Source organism: Cynoglossus semilaevis, chromosome 17 (assembly GCF_000523025.1).
Source record: "Cynoglossus semilaevis isolate Cse_v1.0 chromosome 17, Cse_v1.0, whole genome shotgun sequence".
NCBI classification, from domain to species: domain Eukaryota; kingdom Metazoa; phylum Chordata; class Actinopteri; order Pleuronectiformes; family Cynoglossidae; genus Cynoglossus; species Cynoglossus semilaevis.
The window spans coordinates 9,805,869-9,822,577 of record NC_024323.1 but is presented as its reverse complement, the minus strand read 5'-3'; positions in this window follow the sequence as shown (position 1 = coordinate 9,822,577).

Genomic DNA, 16,709 nt, shown 5'->3' with positions numbered 1-16,709 from the left:
TGCTAAAACTTTCAGAGTGACTGATGAGGATAGAGTTCGATTCCAGTGATGAGATCCTCCTTTCTCTAATTACTGGAGTTTCCAAAAAAATTTAAATGCTACTCTAGTGTAAAAAAAAAAAAAATACCTGAGGCTCAACTTCTCCTTCTGGAAATACTCAAATGAAATAACACAGGATCGGTTATCTTCCTAAATCAGAGGTGTCAACACTTTTTTGGCTTGGGAGCTACACCTCAAATGACCAACATTGAAATATATTAACTAATATAAACTTTTTACAGTATCCAATTATATGTTAAGGTACCGATTAAATGCGTATAACTCTATGGCACATTATGATTCAATTCTAATAGTACTATATGGTCACTACTGCACACTATAGAATCATACTTATATACACAGCAATCTACCAGCACTCCTTTTGCGATCCACTCGTAGATTCAAATCCACTCATTGGACAGTCTTAGCTGCATATTAGCCTAGATTAGCTTAGAGAATGCTAGAAGTATCCAGGGAAGAAATAGCTAACAATTCAATTTTGCTAACTGTTACCAATCAAAGAAACATGTCCATAAACCAATTAGCCAGATGTAGCCAAAAGCTGAAACCACCCCAAGAAATCCTTAAAGTTTGAAGAAATAAAAAGTAGGCTACTAATAACTCAACACATTAAGACCAAAAGAATTGTTGAGAGCAATAAAACAACTAACTTGAGGGTTGGTTAAAACCCCCCAAACACCCCCCAAAAATTAGAAAACAATAGCTCAAATGGGTAAAGGCTAGGTGTAAAATTACATTTAGCTAAGAATATCTCAAAGTCCAGGAACGGGTGAAAGAGAGAAGAATCAATACAATAAATAAAGATTTGCCAGACATTGGCTCCAGAGACACACATCAGGGTACGATAGTTTCAGATTGCGATGAATATTTCCTGGATATTGAATTTTTTTTTAATGTTAAACATCCAGGAGGATGCTGTTGAAACATTGACCCACAGTATAAAGAAATCTCAGTCCAGTTCATTTATTACATCCAATGTAACGTTCCAGCTCCTGATTTTTCACATGAGATTTCCACAGCAGTCACCAAGTGAGGTAGTTATTGGAAAATGTCCAACAGCAGAATGTCATCCCAGTTTATAAATGAGTCCTGGACCCTCAAGGCAGCCCTGAAGTCTGGGTCAGGGTCTGTATCTCTGGAGAAAACTTAGCTCTGCAGAGCCAGAAGACCTTACAGATTGGCCCAGACCTGGCCACCAACCACCAGCCAAGACAAGCACAAATGTTTTGAATGCCTGGGAGGTTTTCCCCAGGCAAAAACAACCTCATGATTTGGTTTGTTGACTAAGCTAAAACTGCCAGCTGTCTGGATGTAGGTACACGGCTGACCTTAGGATTGTTAAAATAAAATATGAAATACCATATTGGTTTTTTTCACTGTGCTGCTGTGTTCCACTTTCCACATATCATTTTTTTTTCTTGTGTAGCTCATTCTAAATAGTCAGGGGCTTTTGTTAAATAATATTTAATCCCATCTGCGGGCTGTCCAAATGTGTTCCACTTGATATTCAGATGGTGGGGGAAGAAAAACACAAATTATCTCTTTAAGCACGGACAGCATTTTCTTTCAGTCATTTTCATCAAGTTTCTGTCAACCTGCAGCCACACACAGTCTGGTGGTGACAATAAAATACGCGGATGTTGATTAAGGTAAATAAAGCAGACGCGTCGCGCTGATAGATCGTGTTTGTCTTTCAAAATGTGGAGTGGTTCGGCGTCTGTGTAAAGAGATATATGGACTCTGAATATTTCACTGTGACGGGAGGAGAAAATGACCCAGATAACGGCAAAACAATTAATACATTAAATTGATAAATGTGACATCTGTTATTGTCTGCATCCCAGGAGAGGAACACAGAGGAAAACACAGAAATACAGTTTTGTTTTTTTTGTTTTAGATTTGTCTCCAATTACCACCGCAGAGAGGAGGTCTTCAACATGGAGTATGCAACCCCAATTCTCAAAGGTACGGTTATTTGAATTTATTTATTAGGCTGCTACAGTGGGATAGGAAAATTGATAATGAATTTTTTGACACAATAATAATGAATGAATGAATGGTTTTAAGTATGCAACTTTAAGGATATTCTGGAGAATATAATGGACCATTTTTGTCCTTCCTTTGGATTGCTGCATAAACAATAAACAGATCTCTAATTCATTCAGAAATAGCACTAAAACGTGGTCATAATTTGGAATTAATCCTGAGTTCATTATGAACACTTATGCAGTTAAATGCAGTCATGGCAGACTTCTATTTACACATTGGACATAATATATAATAATATAAAACATACTTTTATGAACTGTATTTATAAATGGACCCCTGCTCTATTAGTTTGGGGTTCGACCCCTGTACTGGAACAATGATTCCATGTTTCCTTTCTGTATAACTCAAACATCAACGGAGAAAACTCCCTCATGCTGACTCACAACAGCATGCCAGAGAAAATGGAAGTATTTCTAAATGGCTTAAGCAGATTATGGATGTATGGGTTGGACACGTTCTGTCACAATGGCAGTCTTAGTGTTTCGTCCGCTGCGTCAGTCTTTCACACCGCTACACTCCTTTTTTTGGGGGGCTTCTTTTCTACAAAATAAATTAAGATTTATCTCTTTCACTCTCATTAATTCTTTTTTTTAAGACAATGACTCAGAGTGACTGCAGGAAATGTCCGACTGTGACATCACTGAGGAAATTATCCAGCTCTGGTGATTTAATTTCAGATTTTCATGCTCAACACTATGCGTGTCCTTGTGATTTTATGTGTCCTGTAGTTTTCTGAGCTAATGTCGTGTACTATACTTTACCATACGTTCTACAGAGGAGTAGAACATTTGAGAAATAAGTAAAGAATATTTGTAATACGAACAATTACTCACTTTCACCAGGTGGCAGCAGATGACTATTAAAACTAAAAAATAGAATAGAGGTTCTCAGGTGTTGAAGTTGAACTTTGGGTTTCTTTCTTCAATTCCTGTGAGTTTATGAACGTTGTGTTCAACTAAATAGGCACAAGTTTTGCATTGAGACTCACAATCACACACATGAATATTTTACTTTGTTAAATACTGAAATAGTACTCCATACTACCGTGAATGCCTCACTACCAAATACTGTATAAATAAGTAAAGGTATAACAATGCCAGACAAATCAGTAGCCTCCTCTCCTTATTTTGAGATTTCTGACCTGACACACAGCATCGTTATACTTCGACTGCTGTCTGGTGGTGTATCACCTTAAACAAACATAGTCAGGCCTGAGCTTCGTGTTATCGGTCCTAAATGTTTTAAGAATAGCCTGGGGTTGACAGTGGATGATAGAGGGAGCGAGTACATTGGTACCTGGGCGGTGGATTAATATTTAATTTAGTAAGGTAAGACTCGGAGGCTCTAAGAGTATAAGAGATACTGAATATTTATTTGGTGGCAATTTACTTTGTAGGCCCACAAGGGGTCGGGTTTGGCTATCTCTGGTTGCCATCTAATATAAATGCATTCGTTTTGTTCTTGATATGTTATCCAAAGAAGCCTAACATATTATCTAAAAGTATTATAGTACTGACAAGGAGATAAAGAAAACTTCAGGAATAAAGATGTAAATATCTGCACAGACCTACCTAATTAGATAGACAGATAGACAGATAGATAGATAGATGGATAGATAGATAGATAGATGTAAATATCTGCACAGACCTAATTAGATAGACAGATAGACAGATAGATAGATAGATGGATAGATAGATAGATAGATGTAAATATCTGCACAGACCTAATTAGATAGACAGATAGACAGATAGATAGATAGATGGATAGATAGATAGATAGATAGATTTTGATTTGAGAATCTTTTTAACATCTAACACATCGACTTGAAAGGCTTGTAAATGAATTAAAACCAGTTCAAAAACAAACAAGTATTTGGTGAACGACAACCACAACCACAGAAATTGGCAAACAAACAAAGCGACTCCCAAGCGGAAGAGCCGGGCCTCCACTCCCCGTGTGGTCACCACAAAAACGAGCCTGGACCCAGGACTTCAAAGCTACCACACAAACACCACACACAGGCTCTGTCTGAGACGTCTCCGGTCATGTGACTCCACTCCAGGTGCACTCAAACGGTTCCTTGGCAGAGCAACGTGGTCCGTGGCCCTGTCAGTTTTGACCGGAGCTTTAAGTCTTTGAGGTGAGCCGTTTGTGGACTCGGACCACCTCCTCACTGTGACTCCAGCACCTGCTGCTCTCCAATATGCCCACCCTGTCCCCCCTTCAGTGCCACTACTGTGCCCTCATTCACACGTCTCTGAGCACCCCTCCTTCGCTGTATGCCCCTGCCAGGGGCACAGTGTCTAGCACTCAACACAAGGACATGCTAATGCTGCTCAGTTAGCCAGGACAATTCTAGAGGGACATTAAAAAAAAAATGTTTGTGCCCAAATCTGACAGTTGCACAGAGGAACCACTCAGGCAGATCAGCCAAGAGAAACAACATTCAGCCAGGCGACTGCTGACAGTCAATTTCTGTCATAGAAAATTGAAAAACTGAAATTGAAGAATTGGCAAAGAACTTTTTAAATTTGTAAACTCAGTCTGACATGAAGATATAAAAATATAGGGGATCCTTGACTTATGTCAGACTTTTGTTTCTACTGTGGGAAATAACTCGATTTTCACCGTAAGTCCAGACTTACATACTATATTCCAAAACAGGCCCCGTTGCCTGGGAAACTATTGCTCTTACATCGTGCTAGTCACAGCGAAGAGCGATGAAGACCACACGGAAAGTGTGCCGTTGAATACTTTAGTGTCCCCTACTGACGAAACTGTAATTTTAACACAAAAAAATGATGATGACATTATGCCTGTGAGTCAAAATTAAGGGCAAAAAATGTCAGAAAAATATATATTAATATAATAATAATACTTAATAAATCTTAATAAATGTATACATAGGGGGTGTTGCTACGTTACCACAAAACTCTGTAGGTCAAGTACGTAGTAAACAGAGGGCTCCTTCCACACGTTCTAGTGTAAATAGACACACGGTGAAGGAAACCCCGCCCTTTCTGATCTGTCCACTTATTTACTGTAAAGAGGCAAAAATGACCAATACGTCTGCTCATCACACCATCACGCCGTTCTGCAAATGGCCATGTGATGCTGGCAGGAGTGGCATTTAAAAAGAGGCGCAGCAGAGACCGGGGCTCGCACAAGATGACCCACACACGGGGGAAATCAAGCCAATCATTGGCTCCTCCATCACATCTCCACATGAATCTCGCTCACTCTTCATCCCTTATCACCAAATAACCCTCACTTGCATCTGTCTCCTCCTTCTGCCTCCATCATTCCCTCAGCCTCCTCTTTCATTGATCTATTAAAATCACTCTCTCGGCAGAGCCCGGGTGTTCTCAGCCAGTCAAAACCTATTTGACAGACGGTGCCAGGCTCAACACTTCAGATGAGCTCAAACTGGAGATCTTGAACTGAAAACTACATTTTCACAGCTTGCTAACACTGAATTAATGCCAGCTGTAATGGGTGTTTTCGGATGAAAACAAATCAACTACTCTCGGAGCCACAATAATTATTGGCGCCCAGTGTTGACATAACTGGGTTTAGATTTGGCGGCTGCAAATTGTGTTTAGAGAAATAGCAAGCAATGCTCTTCACAGTTTTTGTTTCTTTCCAAAATGTAGAATATCCAGAACTTTCTTAAAAGTCATCAGCAGGTGTATGCGGTTATTTACCTATGGACTCGTGGACACGTGTTACTGGGTGAAGATTTTTAGCAGTGGACAAAAATATCCTGTTGGTGGCAGTTTGGCAAGAAGAATGCAGAGTTGCTGTTAAAACACAGAGAAGAGTCAGCGTCAGCAGAGCTGTGAACGCTGACTAATGGAAGTTGACATCACTTGCCGGAGCAGCCTAACCCTTGCTGGGAGTAACCTTTAACTCAGATTTGTTATCATAAAAATGCATCTAACGTCTATTGGAAAATGACTCGTCTTTGAAGCTGCAGTAAAATGTGTTTCTATGTCAAACTAAGTCATACTGTAAGGCAGTAAGTTATCTAATTAATTAGATTATTATTACAAATATTTGACACAAAAATGATGACTTAAAAAAAAACATGCTTTCCTCCATCTATGTTCATCACAGATTCCAATGCAGCCTTTATATTTGAAAATGATCACCAACCCAGAGTGGCTTTAACTGAAACAGGACAAAGAACAGAGATGTAGAACCTGGGAAATCAGCATCGTTTACATCAGAGACAAATGACACCACAGAGGAAACACGGCCACAAAGTGCTCTTGTGTCTATTGTTAGGAGGTGGAGAATTAATGGATGGAGAGGAAATAATGGCACTGGGGAGGGAAGCAAATAGTGATAAAGAAGTCTGCAGTCACTAAGTCCCCTCACATCCACACAGCTGCTGTCTCTACTGCCACCAGGAGAGATGACTGGAAAGGTTTGTTTTGCTAAAGTTGACAGATATGCAGTTTTTTAAAAATGCTCCACGGTGAGTTTTTGGCCCACACTGAGCCACACAAGCGAGTACCACAGGAAAGAAAATTGAATGTAAAATGTGTCAGGGACTTCTGGGAAATATTTCAGGGCATTGTTGTCAATGTTGTCATAAACCTTGAGTAGCTCTTATTGGTATTATTTGACCAGGTTTATCTCATGCTGGAGTTCACACACTAGCTGAGCATTTTTGTTGTGAAGTTGAATCAGTTTTCCTAACACTGTCTTCACAAACGTTTAGTTTTATAAAAAATTACTTATTTTAGATACAAATAGAAACTGTAGTTATACAGCATGTGTTGTTCTTCTGGCTAACGAGACAGTTTTGCTAACTGCTAACGGCCACATATCTTTTGTCAAACTTTTTTACATTATTTTCAATTGAATTTATATTAACTGTATTAAATGTGTTTGTTTAAATTAAAGTGAATTAACTATTTTAAATTAACCTTTATCTCTTTGCTAATTAGGAGCTTTTTTGTTAGCTTTCTGCATCACTTATGGCTAACACACTCTTGGCTAACTTTTATTATGCACATATTTTCCATTTTATTTTTAATCTTCAACAAAATATTTGTATTTAAATTTTAAATGTTCCACTTAATGTATATATATAGTTTATATAACACACTAATGTGCAGTTATTTTTCAACACATGTTTTTATCTATTTTACCTTTAGATTTAAGTACAAATGTTTATATCCAAGTTCTTCCCAGGTGAGAAACAGTATAAGGCTATATTTTAAATTGAAAAATGATGACTAAAAAAAAAGCAGAGATAAATGTGGAGCATATTTTTACATTTAACCTGGATATGAACACACTCCACTTTCATTTTTTTTCCCTAAGTAATGAAATATGTGAATTTTATTGCAAGCAAATGGGCCCCTGGGGTGCAATTAGGAGGCAAACATTAAGTGTAAATCAAGCAGTAACAGTGGGTGGCTCGTGGAAGTGACTTTTATTAAATCCTTTTTTTTTCCCCTATTTTTTTTCCTATAGTAATTGGCATAAAATATAGTTTTTAGGTTTCCATGTGACTTAAAATAGCTTTCAAACCCTGAATTTCAACATAAATTAGAGGTTAAAACTAGTTTTCACAAAGTGTGACTATTTTTAAAATGTTTTATTTAAATGTTGCTGAAAAACAGTCCATGCTTGAATCATAATATTTTCAGCCTATCAGCTGTAGATGTGGCCAGCCTGGTTGAACATGCTGATATTAGAACAATATTGAACTTTCCTGTTCAGGGCTTTCTTCAGTCACCACATGAAACACGGCTGAAATTAGAAATGAATTATCACACATTGTGTGCAGTCGAAATTTGCTGTTCTGATTGCACCTGTCGTTGAAACCATCTGGAGCTTCAATAACACTTTCCTTTCATCAAATTTATGCTTGCTCACCAACGTCTCTCTTCCTGCTTTCATCAGTCTGCCTCCGCCGCCCGCACCCGCAGTGCATTTGCGTGGAGTTTGTAAATCATTCATCAATTAAATCACCTTTGGATTTTCTTATGATACAGAGGCTGTACATTTCTCCCTAACAGTATGTGTTCTATAGAGTTACAGCACTGTAGAATGGGCAGTTTGTCATCTTTAAAGCCCAGTGGAGGCAGCTATAGGCCTGGTCGTGTCATCAATGTAAGGATTTTTACGTCTTACTAACATTAACAAGACAATAAAAAACATGGTTGATTGTAATACTAACAACATGTTTTCTTATAAACACAGTGCATGGATTAACTCTTGTGACATTTCTGGTGCTAAAGGTTTAGCATGCCATGCAAATGTGCAGTGTGTTGAGTGACTCTGCTGCATCACTACAAACCTGCTACAGCAGGATACGTTGTTATGTCAGTCGCACTTTAAAGTAGTGGTAGTGAACAACGTGTCAACGTTTTCTGAGCTAAAATAGTTCCAAATGCTAACGTATGACCTGCAACTTAGTAAGAAACTGGCTTAAAAAGAGCACAACAATATTAGCTAAAAATGAACAGATCTAATCCTAGATTAGTTTCCAGATATCGCAAGTGGGAAGAAAGAAATTTACAGTTCGTCAACCTGGAGAAACCATCATTCAACAGAGGACGCGTCACACATTCAGCCATTTTGAGGATAAATACCAGAGACAGGTGAAACATTTTCTCAAAACCTAGACTGTTCCGTCGCCCTCTGCCTGACTGTGACCACTTTTATTTTATTTTTAGAAAATAGGAAACAGACAAAGCTGATCTTTGTCATTTCACCACATTAGATCAAAACTGAACCTCTCAGGTTCTGCACCTACATGCCTTCCATCTTGTTGTTAAGTGTACTTTGTTTCTCTTCCCATACATAGTGCAGTAACAGGTTTCCGCAGAAGGTTCCTGTTGGAAAAAGCAGCCAACAGTCACTGACTGAGAGGCTGCTGTGGTCCAGTGGCGGTCAGCCCAGAAGCAGAGCGATGTTTTTGTTTATGTTTGCTTCTTTGCTTTACTCACAGAACATTCATTGTGTTGTTTCTGGCACTTTGCAGTAACGTTTGACCAGACGTTGATGAGCCTCTGCCTGAGTCTGTAAAGAACAAGTGAAGGTCCAGCAATTATCTATTGCTTAGTGTTATGAATTCACAACTGCACTCCTCGTCTTATAGATGACCTCTATTTAAAATTTCTCAACACTGACAATAGAAGATTATTCTGTTGGTTTTATAAACTCATTATCACTGCCAACAAAACAGTGTCAACTGTGGGATGTTTGAGTCCTTTTTAGTTGCTGTTATTAAACTATTGCTGGGAACGCCCTCAGCTCCTGCCCTACACCGGTGCCCTTCTCACCTGTCAGTCATTCTCCTTCCCGCTGAGTGACGGCTCTGTCAGCTACTGTGAAGAAAGGAGAGACCGAGCAGGTCCAGCCACATCTGTTGTTTCATAGGCAGCATGCATTCAGCCCCAGGGATCTCATTATAACCTGGCCTGTCGAGAGAATCACTCATGAAGAAGCATCAGCCGCACATTCACACAAACAAGACAGAGCGCTCTCAGGCAAGACAGCAGTCATAAGTTCCCTTACAGAGGATGTAGGTTCAGCTAAGCACCCTGTCTGTTCTAATGTTATACTGTATACACAGGTACATACTATGACCATGGCACTCGCTTCATTTACGTCCACAGTTTATATCTCTAAACACGCTCAAAAGATTAACACTAGTGCAATGAAACATGAACTTCTTTCTCATAAGCAAGCAAAGCTACGCTATTGTCTTTAGTTAAATCTCTTTGTTCTTCGGTCACAAAATGCAGCTTCTGTTACTTAATAGGCAGAAAAAACAGAAGGCAGATAATTAGCGATGACCTTTGTATGGAATTAAATTTAATTGTGTGATTAATTTAATTTGCTTTCTAGATGTCCATCAAAATAAAAATGCAGATGTACTGTGTCAGACATGCTCTGCCATGCTGCTTGTGCAACTTCACTGTGTCACACAAACGCACCGATTCACCGTTCCAGAAAATAAACTGCTTCCTCGCTGCTGAAAAACCACAGGAAAAGCAATTTCTGACATCAGTATTTACCACACTTTGCTGCTCCCGATGTGGAACAAATCGTTACCCGCAAACAGACATTAAAGGTGAACATCAGCATCCTTTATAGTCAACAGCGACAGTCGGGAGGTGGTGGGCGTCGGGTGCAGACTGCTGGCTGGCTAACTGCCACTTCTTCATCAGACAATGTCGACTAATTTCAGACAGATTACTGTCGTTCACAACAGGCCCGGTGTTTCATTCAAATTAGGCACGTCTGTGTGTATGTATGAACAGACAATTATATCAGGAAGCTGTGAAGGACGGCATGGACAAAAGCAGCAGGCATGCTGGGAGATGTACGTTGATGGAAGTCATTGTGTAACTCTGGCTCCGTGTCATGGCTGTTCATTTACTCCCCACCGGCGACACACGAAACAAGCCCTTCAGCTAAAAGCTGAGGAAATGAAGCAACACCAAAGTCATTGTAATAAACATTAATACAAAGTCGTCCTATGTGTTTTTGCTTTACTAATATACTAATATATGAGCTGTGGTTTCCGTTTCTGCAGCCATCAGAGGATAAACCTTGAAAATGCACTACAGTAAAAGCCACTCAAGGGGAATGGAAGGTGTGTGTATCCCTGAAGACAAGGTCAACCATCAGCAGAGGCCTTGATTTTCGCAAAATATTCAGAATTGTTTAGTGTGATTTATATGTCAGATAATTAAGTACTATGGGATTACACATTGTGTAGGAACTTTAGCTAAGCTTTAGCCACAATCTACAATTAAAAAAAACAAAACATTGATAAATAGTACAGCTTACAATGGCTAAGAACATTAGCATTTAAAAGTAAATCCAGAATTAGCCAAAATGTATAGAAAAATATATCTTAGTTTCATCAGAGATCAAATACTAAGCCTGCTAAAAGTACTCCTGCTAAAAGAGATCGCAGGTAATTTTGTAATTAAATTACAAGATAATTCCCTTTGTCTTTATCTGCAGCCACAATTCCCTCTCTCCTCTCTCTATATTGATTCCTTCCATTTGCCAGTGGTTGAGAGGTTTTGTTTGGAGGCGTTGAACAGTGGAAAAGTCTTGTTGCAGGAGACGTGTGTCAACAACTACAAAAAAGCAGCCAGGAAAACAGGCGTCCATAGGTGTTAGGTGCTGTAAAGCTACATGCTACATAGCATTTACAGCTAGTTTCTGCTAACGCTACTTTTCATTTTTATTTAGTAATAAGTGAGCTCATATCTTATTTGGACAAACAGGACATTGATATTTATCAAGGAAATACATGTTTGACAGTTTTAGCTCCACATCTCAGTGAAATTCTAATCTCCTCTTGGCCTGTTGCTGTTCTGCCACATATCGTCTGTTCAATAATTCAGCACGCTCAGGTGACCACAGTCGAGTGCTCCGATGTATCATAACAGTTTTGATGAAACCCGGTGTGCAGGTTGAATAAGACGTTTTTGTTTTGTTTTTTCTTTTAGTGCTTGTGATTTTCAATCAGTCGACTTAAAAATTCACACAGGAGCGCCGTTAGATCAACAGGCACATCAGGGGCAGAGACGGAGAGGAGAGGAGACAGGACGATAAACAAGTCAGCCCCAGGTCAAGAAGATCAACACAACACGCCTGAGGCCAAAGCCAGTCTGTGGTCTTGTCCGAAAACACAGCTGGACATGGTAGCAGCGCTTAGGCTGCTACCACGCACACACACACACACACACACACACACACACACACTTACACATGTTAAAGTAAGTCTTATGGTTTAAAGTTCCCTGGTTTTTTTAAGGTGACGCCGATGAAATGGATCAGGATTTCCACTGCTGATTTTTAGTCGTTGCTACATTTAACACACAACCCCCTTGAAAAAGGTCTGCACAGGTTTGGGACTAGTCATGACTAGTTGGCACGGCAACATCTAACTGGTTACTGTGTGAGGAAAACAGACATGACTCAATTCAATTTGCAGCAAAGAAAAAGAAAAAGAAAAAGAAAGAAAAAAAAAAGCCTGAATATATTTTTATAACCGAATCTGAAGAGCATGAGGAATAGCATAAATTGTGATCAGCAGGAGAGGAAGAACTGCTGACAAAGAACATTAGAGGAAAGAAGGATTGAGCTGCAGCAGGAGCACGCAGTACAACTCACCTGTAAGGTATAAAAAATGTAGCCTATAAGGATTAGGAATTAAGTCCGCTCAAAATCACAAATCTCAAGCTCAAGGCCCACAGGTCAAACATGGGGTCACTTCATGAGGCCCAGAGCAGCATGTCCATAGCAGAGAGTCTATACTAATATTTACTCGATGGGTTAATTACAGTATATTTACTATGAACTACATTTGCTTATAATTCACACTGTGTTTTAAACTTCACCCCTTACAGTGACTGACTTTTACAGCTTTGCTCTACATCAGAGGTGTCAAACGTACGGCCCGGGGGTCAAAACCGGCCCTCTAGACAGTTCAATCTGGCCCACTTTTTTGAATTTGCAAAATTATATTTCATTACATATAAATTAATAATAATAAATATCCAATATACTTGTGCTTCTTTTCATGAAAACAAAGGGGGAAAAACATGGACCTATTGTTAATTATGTTATGTTCGTACTGGTCCGGCCCACTTGACATCTAATTGTGTTGTATGCAGCCCGTGAACCAAATTGAGTTTGACACCCGTGCTCTAAATAGACCATAAATATTAGTGTGGGTGGAGTGGGCTCCACATGTGTACCTGTGATAGACTGGTGAACTGTCCAGGGTGCTGCCCTCTGGACCAGTGGCTGCTGTGATTGGCTCGCTCTCCCCTGTGACACTGACAAAGAAATGTGTGCTCGACAGTTGATGGCTCCGGGGATGGATGTATGGACAGGCCAATAATCTTCAACGCCATTGTGAATACTAATGGCTGCCATTCCTCTAATTGAACATGTAGCTCCTATAACCCTCTGGCTGCAGACATCAATGCAAAATGTTGAGAAATGAGAACCCAGATGACTGAAAAGGCCCAGGAAAAATAAACTGTGAGAGTTTTGCCACTCAGAATGCTGAATGAAGTGCAGCTTCTCTCCTCTTTCTCAAGACACTTTGAGGGGATTTAACTGCACACGAATCAATCTCAAATGGAGAGGCACAGAGAAGATAACATAAGCTGAAAAAAAAACAATAATCAAAAAAACATGCCTGGTCATGGTGAAATTACCTTTATTAAGTCTGCAACCACTCTATTGAATTTCTGACACGGGTGTGCAATAATAAGGAGAATGCTAGCTGCGTTCTGAAGCCTTCCTCTGAGTGATGAGAGCAGAGAAGCCATGCTGTAGCAACACCGCCGCAGAATTACCACTGATTTCACAACTTGGTGAAACAAATGAATCTTTAATGGGAAGAGACAGTTTAAAATGTCGTTAGCTCACGGCGTAGTAGATTCTGAGTGCTGTTGGAAACCAACATGGCACAGCTCACCGCTCTACTCATGCCATCCAGCAACACTGGCCAACTCAGCTAACTTAGTCCTGTTATTCAAAACTGAAGCTGCGTTCTGATCAGTCTATCCATCCATCCATTCATCCATCTGTCCATCCTTCCATCCGTCCATCAAATATCTACAATTCATACCTCTGAACAAGGAGGTGGGGGGGGGGGGGGGGGGGGTCACACGTATCTCTCTGTGATTCCTTCCTGTATAACCACATATCAAGATTGGATATTTTCCTACAGCTTGAAACTCTGACAATGCAAACAACCTCCCTGCCCCCCCCCCCCCCCCCGCCCCCCCCCCCCCTTTCCCCCCAGAGTATTCATATGAATACGTGGTTGTAGCCTTAAAGCCTTAAACAAAAGTATTATTTTCCAGGATGATCTCCGTTGGCACTTTTTTGACACGAGAGATGAAGGAGTTTTAAGAAAGGTGTTTCACCGAGAGACCACTATTTACCACAAACGTCAGCAGCAGACTCTGGACTAAGTTCCCTCCATATTTATATTCTATGTAAATTTGCAGTTCTAAATTCTGCCTCCCCCCCCGACACCATCGCTCACCGCTCCACTAGCATTCGTAGCCACAGGACAAATTTTAAAGTGTCCGCGGAGACTTTGATCCTGATGAATTCCAATGATGATGAGGCCGAACAAAGAGGCCTTTCACACAGACTGCTCTGTCATGCCAGGCCGACGCCGATGCCCCGAAGGCACGTGGCTGTCAGATTAGCCACACTTGAATCTGCTAAACCGCTGAGAGCCGCCGAGCCATCCACAGGTGCGGAGGGAATTAATATACCGCAGCGTTGCGCCGAAAAATCGCGAAAACAATTTAAAGGAAAATGTTACGTTTAAATTTAAATGACTGTGACAGTGTGTCTCCAGAGATAACGTGGACTGAATGAAGCTAACACTCCTGTCATGACGCAGAGATATCAGCCATTTTCTTGTTTGATCCCTGGTGCCTCGTTGTGTTGTGATTACTTGTTCTCCCCCTGTGGGGGGAGGGCTTCTACTGTGGTCCAAAGACGAGCAGATTGGGAATTAGGTTAATTAGACACTCCAAATTTAATATTTGGGTGTGAATGTTTTTTTGTCTTTATTTGTGGTCCTATGATGGACTGGAGAACTGTCTCCCTCTACACCGCTAACAAGCTAAAACCTAGAAAGGTTTAATATCCAAGACAGATATAACAAAGTTAAACTAAAACTGTTTCTGTTTCTTCTTCTGATAACAGATGACAGGAAGACGTCCAGAGGCATCGCAGACTTTTTGCGTTAGGGTTCAGACTGCACGTCACATGCTCTGATGTCACAGAACGGTTGACCCCGTGTGACCTCTTTCCTTCTCTGACGCTTTCTCACATCAGGAAACGTCTTCTCTTCTTCCTCCTTGATGATGAGGGTGCTGGCTGGGTGAGGGATGATGGACAGTCAGTCTGCGAGCTACAGACAGTTCTGTCTGTTCTGTCGCAGATTCTCAGGTTTGCTATTCCTTCGCTCAGCTGTCGGAGTTCTGCAAGAGGGGAGCGGTGCTGCCTTTCCGTTACCGCACTGGTTTTATCGTGTTGGAGCTTGTCCCTGCTGAGCAGCCGTGACATTTTGAGTCGCTCATATTGTGTGGTTGTGGTTTAGCATCCAGAAATGATGTGCAAACATATATTTTGTTCTTTTGGGAATGCATGCAGGCGTATTCTGAGCTGGGAGCTGGTCTGTTGTGTAGGGGGAAAAAATAGATTTGCACATGTCGCAGGTAGCGCTCTGAACACAAACAGCCTTTGGTTGAATCATCGCAAAGGTGTGCTGCATTAAAAGATGGAGTCTGTCAGCTTTTTCTTAAACAACAACAACAACAACAACAACAGCGTGTCATATTTTGGGAAAACAAGTCAATATTTGTTCCAACACATTTACATGTTGTTGTTGTCTGGTTGGAGTTGAAGGTACTTTGCGGTCGGAACTCGAAACCTTTTGTTTCTCGTAACCCTCGGATCATCTCGCCGCGTCTCAGTTTTCCTTCTAATCACCGCCAACAGAAGTCGTAAACACTACAACACTCCACCTCTTCCCATTCACTCTGCTCTCCACTTCATGTCTCAGCCCGGCCCTCACTCCCAGAAAGAGAAACTCATTATAGCCAAGGATTAGATCGATCAGTGTGAAGGAGGCGCTGAGAGGATGCCCGGTGGAGAGGCTTCACGTCTGCACCGAGCAATTTATGCCAACAATGGAGCTCATCTCTGTGCATACCCTTATCCTGGCTCTTTTTGCAGAGAAAAACACTGAAGCAGAATTCACACACACGCACTCTCTCTCTCTCTCTCACACACACACACACACACACACACACTGGTCTACCTTTGAGTCGAAGCCATGCACTGATTAGTTCAAATAAAATCCTCATCAGATGTCCGTGTTGAGCCCGACACATGACTAACCTCCACATTAACAGTCAGTCTCTGCTCCACCAAAGTTCTGCGATGTCAGCATTTGCAAACAGGGACACTGTGGTTTTTGGAGATATCTAATTCAGTTCTTATTTCTGCTGCTTGCAGGTTCTTCTCTGTGCAAACACACACTTAGAAAAAGTTTCATACGAAGTGAAAAAAAAGCCACCAAAAACATAAAACATGGAGGATATATTTCAGCTACTCCTGCAATAAACCATGTCAATAAAAAATATGTGCTGTGTCCAAAAAACAACAGGGATTGTAATTCCTAGAAAGAAACCAGGTTGAGCTACAAACAGTAACAGAGACTTTTCTGCATCCGTGCCTGGTTATTCAAATGAAATGTCCCTGCCATGTCCTCTGATGGACAGTAAGTGGTGCAGGAGACTTGGTTGGAGTGGAGTGACTTTGTCTTTAAATGCTTAAAGAGGTTTCTGGTGTTGCTGCTCTGCGGCAAAGATTTAAAAGACTTGGCATTAGCTTTGGTCCTGGATTAAAGGACAGCACATTCAAGGCACAAACCGAATCCCTCCTCTTTTGCTTTGACATTTTCTAACCAACGTTGTCATGTGCAGAGCCTTCTCTGTAATGTCTGCTATGTTTTTTCATAACTGTCGTTTCTTACAGTGAGACACATTAAATGCGTCATGTGACAT